Source organism: Symphalangus syndactylus, chromosome X (genome assembly GCF_028878055.3).
Source record: "Symphalangus syndactylus isolate Jambi chromosome X, NHGRI_mSymSyn1-v2.1_pri, whole genome shotgun sequence".
NCBI lineage: Eukaryota > Metazoa > Chordata > Mammalia > Primates > Hylobatidae > Symphalangus > Symphalangus syndactylus.
Genome location: NC_072447.2, coordinates 40,851,674 through 40,867,499, shown reverse-complemented (window position 1 = coordinate 40,867,499; position 15,826 = coordinate 40,851,674). Strand labels below are relative to the sequence as shown.

Sequence of the window (15,826 nt, the reverse complement as noted above, 5' to 3'; positions counted from 1 at the left end):
GCACATAATGTCTCCAGGCCTGTGGTTTATGAATTAATTTTCTTAATTGTATCTCTTGATGAGAAAATGTTTTAATTTCAATAACATCTAAGGTATAATGTTTTGTCTGTGATGGTTACTGTTTCATGTCTTGCTAAGAAATCTTTGCCTACTTCAAGTTAGTAAAGATATTATATGTTTTCTTCACGAAGTTTTATGTGTCTGGCTTTTTTTTAAATTTGAGAGCAGGTACTGTTTATTAACCGACCAGCTTAGAAAAATAATCATGGTAGACACCTTAGTTCATTCTTCTAATAAGCCTGTTGATCTCATCCTCCCTGATGCCAGCATCGCCACCTTCTACAAAATGGGTGGTCTTTTTCTTCATTCAGCCTCGTGGAGAAGATAATTTGAAGGGCCGCAGGAAGTTATTTGCTTCTTTGAAGAGTTTTCCAACAGTATAGATCTCATAAATCAGATCCTCCATGCAGATGATGCCATATTTACCAAGAGATCGAGCAATCAAAACATTATCTGTCAAAGCAATTCGCTTCTTACTGGTTTTGCCATAACCATGCTTGTAGATTAGTTCATTTACTGACTTCAGATTTGGGTACACACATGCAATATATGGCTCTACAATCCTCAGCATGTTAACTGAAACCTTGTTGAGCTTCACAAAGGTCCATTGAAGATTTGACTAAGGCGAAGAAGCTGCAACACCTTTCGGACCTTTGGGCTCAGACCATTGATACCTCTGATCCTGATAACAAACACCAATTTGGGTTCTGCAGGTACATAGAAGTTGCCAGCTTTTCTTGCTATCCTTGCCATTCGAATTTCAGTTCTGTACATCTGCCTATATTCCTTGTGATAGTGCTTCGCTTTTTCATAGATAAGCTTCCTCCTTGCCTTTCGAAGCAACTTTTGGGCAAACTTCTTTCTCAGGCACTTGATCTTCAGCTCTGTGAAATTTCTTCGCTTTTTCTTAAGGGTTTCTGGCACAGCAGGAACCTTCTTCTTCATCTCTTCTATATCCTCCATAGTTCCAGCCTGAAAAAGAGGCATGTCTGGCTTTTTTATATTTAGGTATGTAACTCACATTATGTCAATTTTTGTGGAGATTGTGAGGTAATGGTAAAAGTTTATGGATTTTCCATATCCTAGTTATTCCAGCACCATCTGTTGATTATACTTTCCTACTGATGTGTGTATGTGTGTGTGCATGTGCACAAATGCCCATGTGTATGCCTAGGTCAAAAAATCAATTATTTGTCTAAGTGAGAGTATATATATGCACTATTCATTCTATTCCATTCAACTGTTGACTATCATTATGCCATGATTATCATAACTTTACATGGTCTTAAAGTCAAGTAGCATAAAATCCCCCAATGAAATTATACTTTCCATTTTTATTTAAGTAATTCTAAGTCCTCTTACAACCCTATATACATTTTATATTTCAAAGTGTTAATTTCTACAAAATATACCCTGCTGTGATTATTATATAGATTGAAATTAATCTATATATCAATTGGAGAGAATTGACAATTTGACAATATTGAATCTTCCAGTCCCATAGACATGACATCTATCTTCATTTATTCAAGTCTTCATTAATTTTTCTCACGTTTTGTTGTTTTAATGGAAGAGTTTTAAATGTCTTCTATAAAATTATCAGTATTTTAAGTATTTCCATGTTGTAAATGGATTTTTTTTCAATTTTTCATTACGAGTGTATAAAAGCATGTCATATTTTCATATCAATCCTGTATCCTGTGTTCTTGCTGAAATCACTTCTTTTTTGTAATACTTTTAAAATGTATTCCTTAGACCTTTCTACAAAAATATTCAGGTAATCCGTGAATAAATACAGTTTCATTCTCTTCTAGTTTTTATGCCTTCTATTTCATTTTTTGTTCTCCACTACTTAGTAACTTTGGTGCAAATTGAATAGAGAGCCAACTCTGCCTTCTTCTCAACCATAGGGGAAAAGCATCCAATATTTCCTCATTACATATAATATAAGCTGTTGCTTTTCGGTGCACGTAGGGCTTTTTCTCTTGAGTACGAGTCACATTTCTTTGTTTCCACACATAATTAGCAACATTTTATTATAGTGTGCACATTGTAAATGAGATGTAGATTCTGGATTCTGATCTCTCTCTCTCTCGCTCTTATTTTTTGTCATAGCTGCAAGTTAATTTGAACGAATTAAATCCCAACTTGATACCTGCCCATACCAAACCCCTCAACTCCCACCTCCATGACAGATGACAGCTGAAACTATTCAATTCTTTCAGCCTTACAGATGTTTTATTTTCCCCAACTCATGCCAAATTCAGGGGCTGTTGAGGAACGTAGGCAGAATTTGTATATATATTTGGGGACTCGTCCTTATGTGGTTCACTCCTTCCAGAACTTCCTCCATTGTATTCAGCTATTCTGGAACCCCCAAACTCTGTATTCTCACACCTGAAGCCAGTAACCAACGGAAGTATTCTTTAATTCCAGAAGCCTCGCCAAAATAGAGGTGTACCCTCAAGTAAGAAGGCTTATTACCCAGGAATTTTACCCAAAGCCCTTCACTTTCCTCCAGTTTTTATTCAATTTTGGCCATTCTGTAGTGCCTTCAAGTAGTCTTTGCACAAGAATTTATAATATTTTTTCTGTAAGAAAGTTATTCTGAAAGAAGCTATTCGATCATTACTGGAAGGGAAACTAGAGTTACTGATTTATTTCTCTACACTTAATTATTTGTTTAAACTAACCTAATATATTGTTTATTAATTTATTATATAATGTTTTCTGTTATTTGGTCTGAGTTCCCTGAATCTTCCATTATATTATCCTAAATTTTGTGTGAGTTTTTCATTTTATCTGGAAAACTATCTCAAAACTTATTTGAGGAGACAAGTACTATGCATATTAGTGTCATTCATGCCATGCCCCAATCACTAAGTTGCACATTATATATGTTCATTAAATAGACATTCTTTGGGTTTACTTTCAGAAGTTAAATGTTTTCTATGTAAACAATTTCTGATATTCTTTTTAACTATCAGAATCACATTTCACAAGAGATGAGTGTACCAGAAGAAAAAAAATAGGCCCATCTCAAAATATGTACATTATCTCTTTATTCTTTGTGATATGAATATTGCTGAGGAATTAATAGAGTAATAGGTTATCAGTCTTGATATCAATATTAAAGGTCATCTGTTTCAACCGATTCAGACTTCTTGATTCAATCTCATTTAGAGAATGGATTTTATCCAAAGATAAATCATTACTATCAAAATGTTCTCTCCATGTGTGCATTAAAATGCAAATACTGAAATTCAAATTACCAGTTGCCTTCTTGTGGTTTAATAATCATAACATTTTTATTTCCAGGTCAAATGCCACTGATTTCAACTCATAAGATTATGAAATGAGTTGAGTTAGAGTGAGTGTATGCCGGAATGAATGCGGGGGTGGTAATGGATCAAGCTAAGTGAAGTTGTAAAAATAAAATCATGCCAGAGTGAAGAAGAGTTAAAATATGCTGAATTCCTTTCCATTTGGGGTTTAATATTCGTTCAGCTCATTAAGTAGAGAATGGATTAGGCTAATCCCAACTGTAATTATACATTCTATCAGGCATATAAAGGTAAACTAGAGAGTGAGTCTGCATTGCCATAAAATTCAGGTTTGAGATAATCAGCACAACAGAATTAAGCTGTCAATTAATGACGTTCATTATGTGGCATAAGCCTAAAGCAGATGCAAGTAACTCAATGATGGCTGTATAGTAGATGTCAAGAAACAAATAGATTTAGTTAACTTCTCAAGTTTTAGGAAAATACTTACATGGTAATTCTACTAACAGGCTTTTAGATAATACACATTGAAGCTAGAAACCACTATTTTTTGTTTTAACCTCTAGGGGAAGCGAGTGAGTAGAAATCAGAGTACAAATCAAGATGATCATGTTAGAATACTATGTTCTTTTTTGTTTTGTTTTGTTGTTGTTGCTGTTTGTTTGTTTGAGACCGAGTCTCGCTCTGTCACCAGGCTGGAGTGCAGTGGCGTGATCTCGGCTCTCTGCAACCTCCGACTCCCTGGTTCAAGCAATTCTCCTGCCTCAGCCTCCAGAGTGGCTGGGATTACAGGCACGCACCACCACGCCCAGCTAATTTTTGTATTTTTAGTAGAGATGGGGTTTCACCTTGTTGGCCAGGATGAGAATACTATATTCTTTAACAGTGTACATGTGAGACTAAATGTTAGATTTCTATCATTGATTTGGTGACTCTTTAGAATCAGTTTGTATTTCTCAATTTATGAAGCAAGAATTAAAACAAAGACAAATTTACTATTTTGGCTCTAATTTGTCAAAATACCATGTTATTACGTTTTTACACTGATCATGATGCAAAATTCAAAAATAGTTTAGAAATTTGTATCTTCACCTGTTCGCTTTTTTCACCCATATCATATACCATTTCTCAATCAGTGTGGCAGTTGAGTCAGATATCTTTCTGGTACTCTGTTATAATTCCTAACCTTGTTTAGTGACTACTTCCAGTCCATTTCGAATGTCCACCAACATTATCTTATTTCAGGTCCTACCTCAAACTGATACAACTCAAGATTTCAGGAAAGTACAATGAAAAAAAATGAGAAAGGATTAAACAGAAAGTATGTGTAAGGGAGTTATTATAATGTTGTACAGGAGAATCTAATCTAAGTAAAATGAAAAGTAAGGATATTATAGTGGGTTGAGAGAAGTGGAAGAAAACATACAAACCTGATAGATTGTTGGTCCTCGTAAGGTCAACGAATTGTTGAAGTCAGGGTACTGGAAGAAGTAGTCTTCAGAGAGTACCACATTTTCTTTGTCCAATCAATTGTTGATGAAGACTTAGGTTGAGTCCATGACTTTACTATTATATATAGTGCTGCAATAAACATACAAGTGCCGGCATCTTTTTGATATAACAATTTCTTTTACTTTGGGTAGATGCCCAGTAATGGAATTGCTGGGTTGAATGGTAGTTCTATTTTTAGTTCCTTGAGAAATCCTCATACTGTTTTCCATAGAGGTTGTGTACTAGGGTACCTTCCCACCAACAGTGTATAATTATTCCCTTTTATCCACATTCTCCCTGACGTCAAACAAATATTTTTTGACTTTTTATTTTTTGAGAGAGGGTATCACTCTGTTGCCCAGGCTGGAGTGCAGTGGCATGATCATGGCTCACTGCAGCTTCGACCTCTCCAGGCTCAGGTGATCCTCCCACCTCAGCCTCCTAAGTAGCTGGGACTACAGGTGCTTTCCACCACGCCCAGTTAATTTTTGTATTTTTTGTAGAGATAGGGTTTTGCCATGTTGCCTAGGCTGGTCTCGACCTCCTGGACTTAAGTGATAAGCCCACATTATCCTCTCAAAGTCCTGGGATTACAGGCTTGAGGCACTGTGCATAGCCTTTGACTTTTAGTGAGAGCCATTCTGACTGGTGTGAGATGGTATCCTGTTGTGGTTTTAATTTTCTCTGATGATTAGTGATATTGAGCATTTTTCATATGTTTGTTGGCTTTTAGTATGTCTTCTTTTGAGAAATGGCTGTTCAGTGCTTTCCCCACTTTTTTAATTGGGCATTTTGGTTTTTATTTTTTCTTGTTGATTTTTTTGAGTTCCTGATAGATTCTGGGTATTAGTCCTTTGACAGATGCTGATATGGTTTGGCTCCGTGTCCCCACACAAATCTCATGTCCATTTGTAATACCCAGTGTTGAGGGAGGGACATAGTGGGAGGTGATTGGATCATGGGGGTGGATTTCCCCCTTGCTGTTCTCGTGAGAGTGAGTGAGTTCTCACAAGATCAGGTTGTTTAAAAGTGTGGCACTTTCCCTTTTGCTCTATTCCTCTTGCTCCAGCCATGTAGGTCATGCTGGCTTCCCCTTCACCTTCTGCCCTGCTTGTAAGTTTCCTGAGGCCTCCCCAAGCCATGCCTCCTGTACAGCCTGGAACCATGAGCCAATTAAACCTCTTTTCTTCATAGATTATCCAGTCTCAGGTAGTTTTTTATAGCAGTGTGAGAACATACTAATACACATGCATAGTTCACAAACATTTTTCTCCCATTCTGTAGGTTGTGTTTACTCTGTCAGTTGTTTCTGTTGCTGTGCAGAGAGAAGCTCTTTACTTTAATTAAGATCCATTTGTCTATTTTTGGTTTTGTTGCATTTGCTTTTGAGGTCTTAATCATAAAGTATTTGTTAGGCTAATACCCAGAAGGTTATTTCCTAGGTTTTCTTCTAGAATTTTTATAGTTTTAGGTCTTACATTTAAGTCCTTAATCCATCTTAAGTTTATTTTTGTATATGGTAAGGAAACTTTTTTTGAGGATGGATAAGCATATACAGGTAACGACTAAATTAGTATGTGATTATAGAATGATTGGCTGAGGAGAAGCTCATGGATGAAAAGGAAGCCTAGAAACAGAGTACCTAGGGTAAAGAGTTATCTATATTGACATCAAAGTTGCCAATAGTTATGAGAGGTTTTGCTGAGAGTGTCATGCATACGGTAAATGAGTAAACAGAGTTGTGTATGTATGAGTGAACAATTGAATATATGCATGTATATATGTATACATGTATGTATTTAAGGTTGAGTTCAAATTAGTGTTGCTCTAATTTAGTCTTAGCTGGTGCATTTAAGAATTTTTTAAAAAATAATTCAAAAGCACAACCACTCTCCTGGTCCCAATCATATACTGTTTTGTATTGTGATGAAATTAGTACATGTTTTACCTTTTCTCCTTCGAGAAAATCATAATGGCTAATTCTATCTTCCAAAGTTATTTTATATCAGAAATACATTTTAAAAATTTCAACTTTTATTTTAGATACAGGAGGTACGTGTGCAGTTTGTTACATGGAATATACATCTGAGATGAGGAATTAAGCAGAGAGACAGCTTTTAAGTGGTAACACTTATTTTCATCACATATTAACATTTGGGGAAAAGCTGGTAAGCATATATCAAGTGGGATTATTTTTAAAACATACTGTTACTTCAGGCTTATTGACTATATTAGTCAGGGATCTCTAGAGGGACAGAACTAATGGAATATATATATATACACAAAGGGGAGTTTATTAAGTATTAACTCACCCAATCACAAGGTTCCACAAAAGGCCATCTGCAGGCTGAAGAGCAAGAAGAGCCAGTCCGAATTCCAAAACTGAATAACTTGGAGTCCGATGTTCGAGGGCAGGAAGTATCCAGCATGGGAGAAAGATGTGGGCTGGGAGGCTGGGCCAGTCTCTTTTTTCACATTTTTCTACCTGCTTATATTCTAGCCATGCTGGCAGCTGATTAGATGGTGCCCACCCAGATTAAGGGTGGGTCTGCCTTTCCCAGCCCACTGACTCAAATGTTAGTCTCCTTTGGCAATGCCCTCACAGACACACCCAGGTTCAGTACTTTGTATCCTTCAATCCAATCAAGTTGATACTCAGTATTAATCATCGCATTGACCTTTCAGCTCTGGCCTGATGTTGTGCAAAGTGTTTTGCATGTACAACATCCTTCCAATCAGTTTTCTCTAACTTGGTTTCTTATATTTTTATAACTACACCATGATTTTTAGTAACTTAACCATGATGCAGCTACCATTGTAAACCAATTCTAGAACATTCTAGTTCCCTCAATAGGTTCCCTCATGCCCATTTAAAGTTAATCCCCAATATTAACCCCAGCCCCAGGTAATCATTAATCTGTTTGTCTCTGTAAATTTGTTTTTTTCTAGGCACTTTATACAAATGAAATCTTACAATATGTGGTCTCTTGTGTTTGGCTTTTTTCACATAACATGTTTTTGAGGTTCAGCCATAATGCTGCACATTTCAGTACTTCATTTTCATTTACTGCTGAATAGTATTCTATCATATGGATATACCACATTTTGTCTCCATTGGATATTTAGGTTGTTCCCAGTATGGGGCTAATATGAATGAACCTGCTGTGAATATTATTGTACAAATCTTTCTGTAGATATATGCTTTCATTTATCTTGAATAGATATCTAGGAAAAAAATTGCTCAGTGGCATGGAGCCATTGGTATTCTTAAAGATAGATTTTGTTTTCTACAGCAGGAAAGATGTTGATTGTGTTTAAATAAACCAAATCCATCTTGACATACTGTCCCAGATACAGAGCTCCTATCTAAAGATGTAGCTAGAAATTTGTATATATTATACTAGATAATATATAAAATATGATATACTATATGATATGAGAGAACTTCAAAATGTTTATGGAATTGCATACTATTAAAAAACTATGCATAAGTTTCAAATTTTGTTTAAACCCAAATAAACTTGTACTAACATGTTATAACTTTTCTGAATAGGATCTAGTTTGAGGCACCAAGAAGGATAAGACATCAGCTTGAAAACAGCCCCTATCAGAGAAACATGAATTCTGCTACAATTGAAGTAAGAACAGATATTACATTTATGATGAAGCTTGAGTGAAAAAATGGTGAAATAATTGATACTTTATGAAAAGCTTATGAGGACAAAGCCCCAAATAAATCAGCAGTTTGCAAATGGATAACTCCTTTTAAGAAGGAATGAGACAATGCCAACAATGAAGTCTGCAGAAGTAGACCATCCACATCCATTTGGGAGGAAATAATTTATCTTTTTCTTCCCCAATTGAAGAGGACCAGTGATTAACAGAATAAACAATAGACAACCCATAGACATCTCAATTAGTTCAGCTTGCATAATTCAGACAGCAAAATTACAGTTGAGCAGACTTGCCACTCAATGGGTACCAAAATCGTTATGCCCAGATCAGCTGAAGACAGGAGCAGAGTTTTCAATGGGAATTTTAAACAAGTGAGATTCAACATACTGAAGCATTTCTTCAAAGAACAGGAGGAGATGAAACATGGCTTTACCAGTATGATCCTGAAGACAAAGCACAATCACAACAATGGCTACCAAGAAGTGGAAGTGATCCAGTTAAAGCAAAAGCAGACTGGTCAAGAGCAAAGGCCAGGGCAACACAGAGGATGCTCAAGCCATTTTGCTTGTTGACTTTCTGGAAGGCCAATGATGACATCTGTTTATTATGAGAGTGTTTTCAGAAGATTAGCCAGAGCTTGAGCAGAAAAACACCCAGAAAACTTTACCAGAGTCTTTCTCCATCATGACAATGCTCCTGGTCATTCCTCTCATCAAACAATGACAATTTTGTGAGAATTTCAATGGGAAATCATTAGGCATTCACCTTATAGTCCTGACTTAGCACTTTCTGACTTCTTTTTGTTTTCTAATCTTAAAAAATCCTTAAAAGGTGCCCAGTTTGCTTCAGTTAAAATATTTTTTAAAAGAATGCATTGGCATGGTTAAATTCCCAGACCCTCTATTCTTTAGGGGTGGATTAAATAGCTGGTATCATTGCTTACAAAAGTGTCTTGAATTTGATGAAGCTTATGTTAGAAATAGGTTTCTATTTTTTATTTTTATCTTTTAATTTCATTTTCCACAAGCTTTTGAAGTCTCTTCACATATAATACATTATGACATATTATACAAACCATACATTACAAAATATATATACACCAACATATCTTATTTAATAGCAATGAATTGTTACTTGTCTTTTATATTTACAGCTGTAGGACCTTTCCTTCAGCTTGGTACTATGAGAGTCAAAGGTTGTGGAATTGAATGTGGTGAACTATCTGCTCTGGCTTCCCTGGGGAAATGTGTAAGTCATTATTACAAGTTGAATATGACTTAGCTAGACAAAGGATAACTTAGAATAACGTTTCAGAATGTGAGAGTCCCTGTGACAGGAAACAGCATGAAGATTTTCAAGAATGGAAAGAAAGACAATGTGGCTGGTGTATGGCCTGTGAGAAGACCAGGTGAGTGTAGGCCATCAAAGTTTTGGTCTTGTTCCTAAAATCAGATACTCTCTGCATTGGAAAATAGTAATTGGTCAGGATTTGTAGTGAATTCTTAGAGACCATTTATAATCTAGGTGATTTTTTTCACCTAGATATTTTATTCATAAGATATTTATCATGTTGATGTACTGAACAGGAAAACATACTGGTGATTGCTGGTTTGTTATGTGCCCTGTACTCAAGGAGGGCATTGGTGGAAACACAACGAGTATTCCCTAGATATTTGACAACAGATCAATTAGCAAAAATGGTCATGAAAATGTAAAATCAGTTACAAAGCATGAAAACAAATATATAAACTTTGTAATTCATATAATTGTATGCTTCATAATGAACAGAACAAAGCTATACTAGGAACTCTTGGCTACATACAATATTGTCCTTTGGGCAACTTTAATTTACAAACATTTCCATATATATATAATTATTGATGATAATAATAACATTATTGACTACCACTTCTTTAATGTCAACTGTGCTAGCTACTCAAACCACTTTACATAGCTTACTCTCAAAATAACACTATCGAGTAGTCACTTTTAACCCTATTTATAAGATGAGAAAACTAAGGTTCAGCAAGATGAATTGTCTTACGCAAAGTCTCACAGGTAATAAAATGGAATGGGCTTTCCAGCAGTGTTCCATGTATAACCACAGGAAATATCCTTACTAGATATACTGTTTTGCCCCCTCCTAAGCACTTTGTAAAGCAGATGTTATATATTCCAAAAGCATTTCTATAAAAATAGAATCTAAATCAAAAGCTGAGCTTTTATTACACTTCTCCGGGCTCTCTACCTTGGATGAAGTAATGCGTACAAAGAAAATATAGTAACCTATGCTGTCATTAATAAGTAAATGGACCTTTAGAAGTGAGCAATTTTTTTCCCTTCCTGCCTATCAGTTTGACAAGGCCAACTATTTAATCGGCAATTTGTTATATGTTTAAAATTTATCTTAAGGGTATAAAATTGGGAAAAGATGAATAGAATGAAAGGCAAATGACTTCCAGATGAAATAAGATGGAAGCACTCAAGGTAAAGAAAGGAATTATGCTGGATTCTACAATTAAAAGGAAATAATGCACTGTCTATATTAAAGATAAGATTGTATTTACATCACATGATATCCCTCCATGTTCCTCTACATGTTAATATTATTCCAAGAATAGAATATTTCTTGCTGTCACTTAAGAAAAACAGATTTTTCCCAGATTTAGCAATGGATTTTAGAAGCTGAAAATCATAAAACTTATTGACTTTTCATCTAATGATATTCATGGTCATAAAGTAGGCAATATTCCTGATGAGAAAAAAATTACTCATTGTGGCTCTTGCTTCCTTTTTTATTAAAAGAAATATATATAGTGCTTGAAACACAAGTTAATTTTAAAATTTTATGTTAGACTTTGCCAGTGGGCTTTCATGCAAATGGCCAGTTGCAGACATAACTAAACAAGAGAGAAACATGCTAACAGAATTCACTTCAGCAATGCCAATGAATGTTCTTTGTGACACTAAATAATGACAGATGGTTACCTCCTTAGTGAAAGTTGCTAACTAAAATGGCCTGACCCTTAAAAAAGAGCACTTCCCTAATGACATAAGTGTGCCCTTTTCTAAAAATTATTTGGGCACCATCCTTTTTATAATCAAACTGTTAATGTGCATACTGAGTTATCTTGAAAAGGAGTTTCTCAATTTAACCTCATGTTTATAGGTGATCCATAAGAATTGTAGTAGTACATGTATGTCCTGTTCTTACAAAGATGTCAATGCATGTGCACCATTTTTCTTACATTATTACCATGTGATACATTTTAAGGATCCATTCATAGAATGAGTAAAAAGATACAATATCTGATACATTGCATAAAATAATTAAATAACTATAGAGAGCTGATCATGCCAAGATAAATAGTCCACAATGAACATCATGATTCTGATTGAAGATACTTGTCAATGCTTCCTCATTTAATTCATTTCACTCATGCTCTTATACACCAAGGTGCCAGCCTACAAACATATGGTTAGGTTAAGAAACATACTGTTTTGGGCAGACTCCTAGATCCATACCCCCCATTTTCTTGTCACCACTATCCTTGGAGAGGGCCTGCTTGCTTGTACTTTATAATGGCATGTGGCTTTATTCATTGATCTTGTTACCCTCTCCACCACTGGCTCATTGTCTGGGTTTCCGTGGTTTATCATGACAATTTTCAAAAACTTTATATCTGACCACCCTGTTCTCCTAGTGGCACTGTGTTCTTCATGAAAATTTTCCTACCACTTTCCAAAGAACTTTTAAGTAAGGTCTCACTATTTTTTTCTCTCATCCCTCAATCTAAAGAAATCCCAACTCATTGGCACAGAGGCAAAATGACACTCACAAATGCCAGAACAGAATTTAAACCAAGCAGGAGTTGTGAAACACAGATTTAAGAGTTAAAATTAATTTTTATACTTTCATTTTCAGTGTACCTCCTGGATTGTCTATGTTGATAAAAACAGCTGTGAAGGGGTAACTCTAGGCAATTGTTTGCAAGATGTATATATGCCTTAGCTAGAGATGTATTTATAAATTTGTCCTAAAATTACCATATTTATTATGAGAATTAGTGTCTCTATTTCTTAAAAGTTATTTTCACATTTTCTCAAATAACTATAAATCTATGTTTCCATAACAAAGCCACAATTATGAAAGTAGAAATCATTAAGTTGTAAATAATAGAAGTAAGAATAAGTAAATTCTAACTAACAAAGGCAAATATTGTAAAAATCTTAACCAAAAAGAATATTACTGGGCACAAATAAGCAGCTTACTTATAACTTGAAATGACTTAACTGCTAATAGTTTGAAAATTTGAAACCTTTATGAATATTTTTTATGTAGAAAGCTGAAACTGGATCCCTTCCTTACACCTTATACAAAAATTAATTCAAGATGGATTAAAGACTTAAATATTAGACCTAAAACCATAAAAACCCTAGAAGAAAACCTAGGCAATACCATGTACAACATAGGCATGGGCAAGGACTTCATGACTAAAACACCAAAAGCAATGGCAACAAAAGCCAAAATAGACAAATGGGATCTAATTAAACTAAAGAGCTTCTGCACAGCAAAAGAAACCACCATCACAGTGAACAGGCAACCTACAGAACGGGAGAAAATTTTTGCAATCTACCCATCTGACAAAGGGCTAATATCCAGAATCTACAAAGAACTTAAACAAATTTACAAGAAAAAAATCAAACAACCTCATCAAAAAGTAGGCAAAGGATACGAACAGACACTTTTCAAAAGAAGACATTTATGCAGCCAACAGGCACATGAAAAACTGCTCATCATCACCGGTCATGAGAGAAATGCAAAGCAAAACCATAATGAGATACCATCTCACACCAGTTAGAATGGCGATCATTAAAAAGTCAGGAAACGACAGGTGCTGGAGAGGATGTGGAGAAACAGGAATGCTTTTACACTGCTGGTGGGACTGTCAACTAGTTCAACCATTGTGGAAGTCAGTGTGGCAATCCCTCAAGGATCTAGAACTAGAAATACCATTTGACCCAGTGATCCCGTTACTGGGTATATACCCAAAGGATTATAAATCATGCTACTATAAAGACACGTGCACACGTATGTTTATTGCGGCACTATTCACAATAGCAAAGACTTGGAACCAACCCAAATGTCCATCAATGATAGACTGGATTAAGAAAATGTGGCACATATACACCACGGAATACTATGCAGCCATAAAAAAGGATGAGTTCATGTCCTTTGTAGTGACATGGATGAAGCTGGAAACCATCATTCTGAGCAAACTATTGCAAGGACAGAAAACCAAACACCGCATGTTCTCACTCACAGGTGGGAACTGAACAATGAGAACACTTGGACACAGGAAGGGGAACATCACACACCGGGGCCTGTTGTGAGTTGGGGGAATGGAGGAGGAATAGTATTAGGAGAAATACCTAATGTAAATGACGAGTTAATGGGTGCAGCAAACCAACACGGCACATGTATACATACGTGACAAACCTGCAGGTTGTGCACATGTATCCTAGAACTTAAAGTATAATAAAAAAAGGAAAAAAATAAAAACATAATTTAAAAAATGAGGAATGTGACCTTTTTGGATATGTAAGAGTTGTATATATTTATGGGGTACATGTGATACTTTGATACATGCATACAACATGTAATGATCAAATCAGGGTAACTGGGATATCTGCCACCTCAAATATTTGTCATTTCTTTGTGTAAACATTCCAGATATTCTCTTCTAGTTATTTTGAGTTATACAACACACTGTTGTTAACTATAGTCATCCTGCTCTGCTATTGAACACTAGAACTTATTCCTTCTATCTAACTGCATGTTTGTACCCATTAATAAATCTCTCTTCATCCCCCCTCCTCCACACCCTCCCAAGCCTCCTGTACCTATCATTCTACTCTCTAACTCCAAGCAGTCAAATTTTTTAGCTTCCACATTTGAGTGAGAACACGTGATATTTGTCTTTCTGTGCCTAGCTTATTCCAGTTAACATAGTGATCTCCAAGAATGCAACATTTTGTTGAAAATAAGGGAACTGCTTAGCTAGATTGTCAAAGTCAAAGATATAATTTTTACATTTCCTGAGGTTTCACAGACAAAATCTCAAGTACAAACTGTTTGTTAAAATAATTTTTTAAAATTAGAACATATAAAAATTTATAGCTTAAATTTATAACATAATTATTTTAAAGATCACAGGAAACTTGTAACAGATAACAGTCATTGAGTGTTTCCTTTGTGCTATATACTGTTAATAATCCTAGGAGATGACATTAAATAACTGAAATAGAAATTAATAATTTTCCTCAAGCTTCACAATTCCAGAAATCACTCTGCCCAGAGTATAACTCTTGTCATCATTTAAAAAAAAAAGTTGCAGTTTCCTCATCTGTTAAATATTGTGAGAATTCTAAAAATAAATTGTATTGTGTATATTTAAGGTATACAACACGATATTGTAAGATATATGTATGTAGTAAAATGGTTACTATAGTAAAACAAATTAATATATTCATCATCTCATAGTTATTTGTTATACCCCCCATGGCAAGAGCAGCTGTGACCTGATCATTTTGCAAAAAGTCTAAGTACAATACACTATTATTAAATATTGTCTTCATGTTGTGCACTAGATCTTTCGAATTGCTCATCATACATATTTACTATTTGGAGTAGGAGAGAGAAAATGGGGATATGTAGTTAAAAATATCATGAGAACTAAATGAGACAACACATGCAAAATATTTAGATTACGATTGGTTAAAAAAAAGCTTTTGATAATCCTTAGGTATTATACGACTCTAGTTAACCACTAGATATTATTATAGAACTTAAGGCCACTCAACTCAAGATACTCAAGATATCATATTTCTGTATAGATCTGAGAATTAGTAAACTGATTTGTTTGTTTGTTTGTTTTGACATAGTCTTGCTCTGTTGCCCAGGCTGGAGTGCAGTGGTGCAATCTTGGCTCACTGCAACCTCCGCCTCCCGGGATCAAGTGATTCTCCTGCCTCAGCCTCTGAGTAGCTGGGATTACAGGTGCCTGCCACCACGCCTGGCTAATTTTTGTATTTTTAGTAAAGATGGTGTTTCACCATGTTGGCCAGGTTGGTCTCAAACTGCTGACCTCAAGCGATCCGCCCAGCTTGGCCTCCCAAAGTGCTGGTATTACAGGTGTGAGCCACTGCGCCTGGCCTGATGTGTGTTTTTTTTTTTTTTTTTTTGACATGTTATACCCATCTTGCTTATCTTTCCATATGCTGGTTAATTGGGCTTTGAAGGGGAGGAAAGAGCA

At 35.4% G+C, this 15,826-nt stretch overlaps 1 pseudogene; it reads right to left on the bottom strand.

The window, feature by feature from the left end:
• Positions 1-206: 206 nt before the first annotated feature.
• On the bottom strand, positions 207-1,023 carry LOC129476199 (large ribosomal subunit protein uL30-like; annotated as a pseudogene).
• Positions 1,024-15,826: the final 14,803 nt, after the last annotated feature.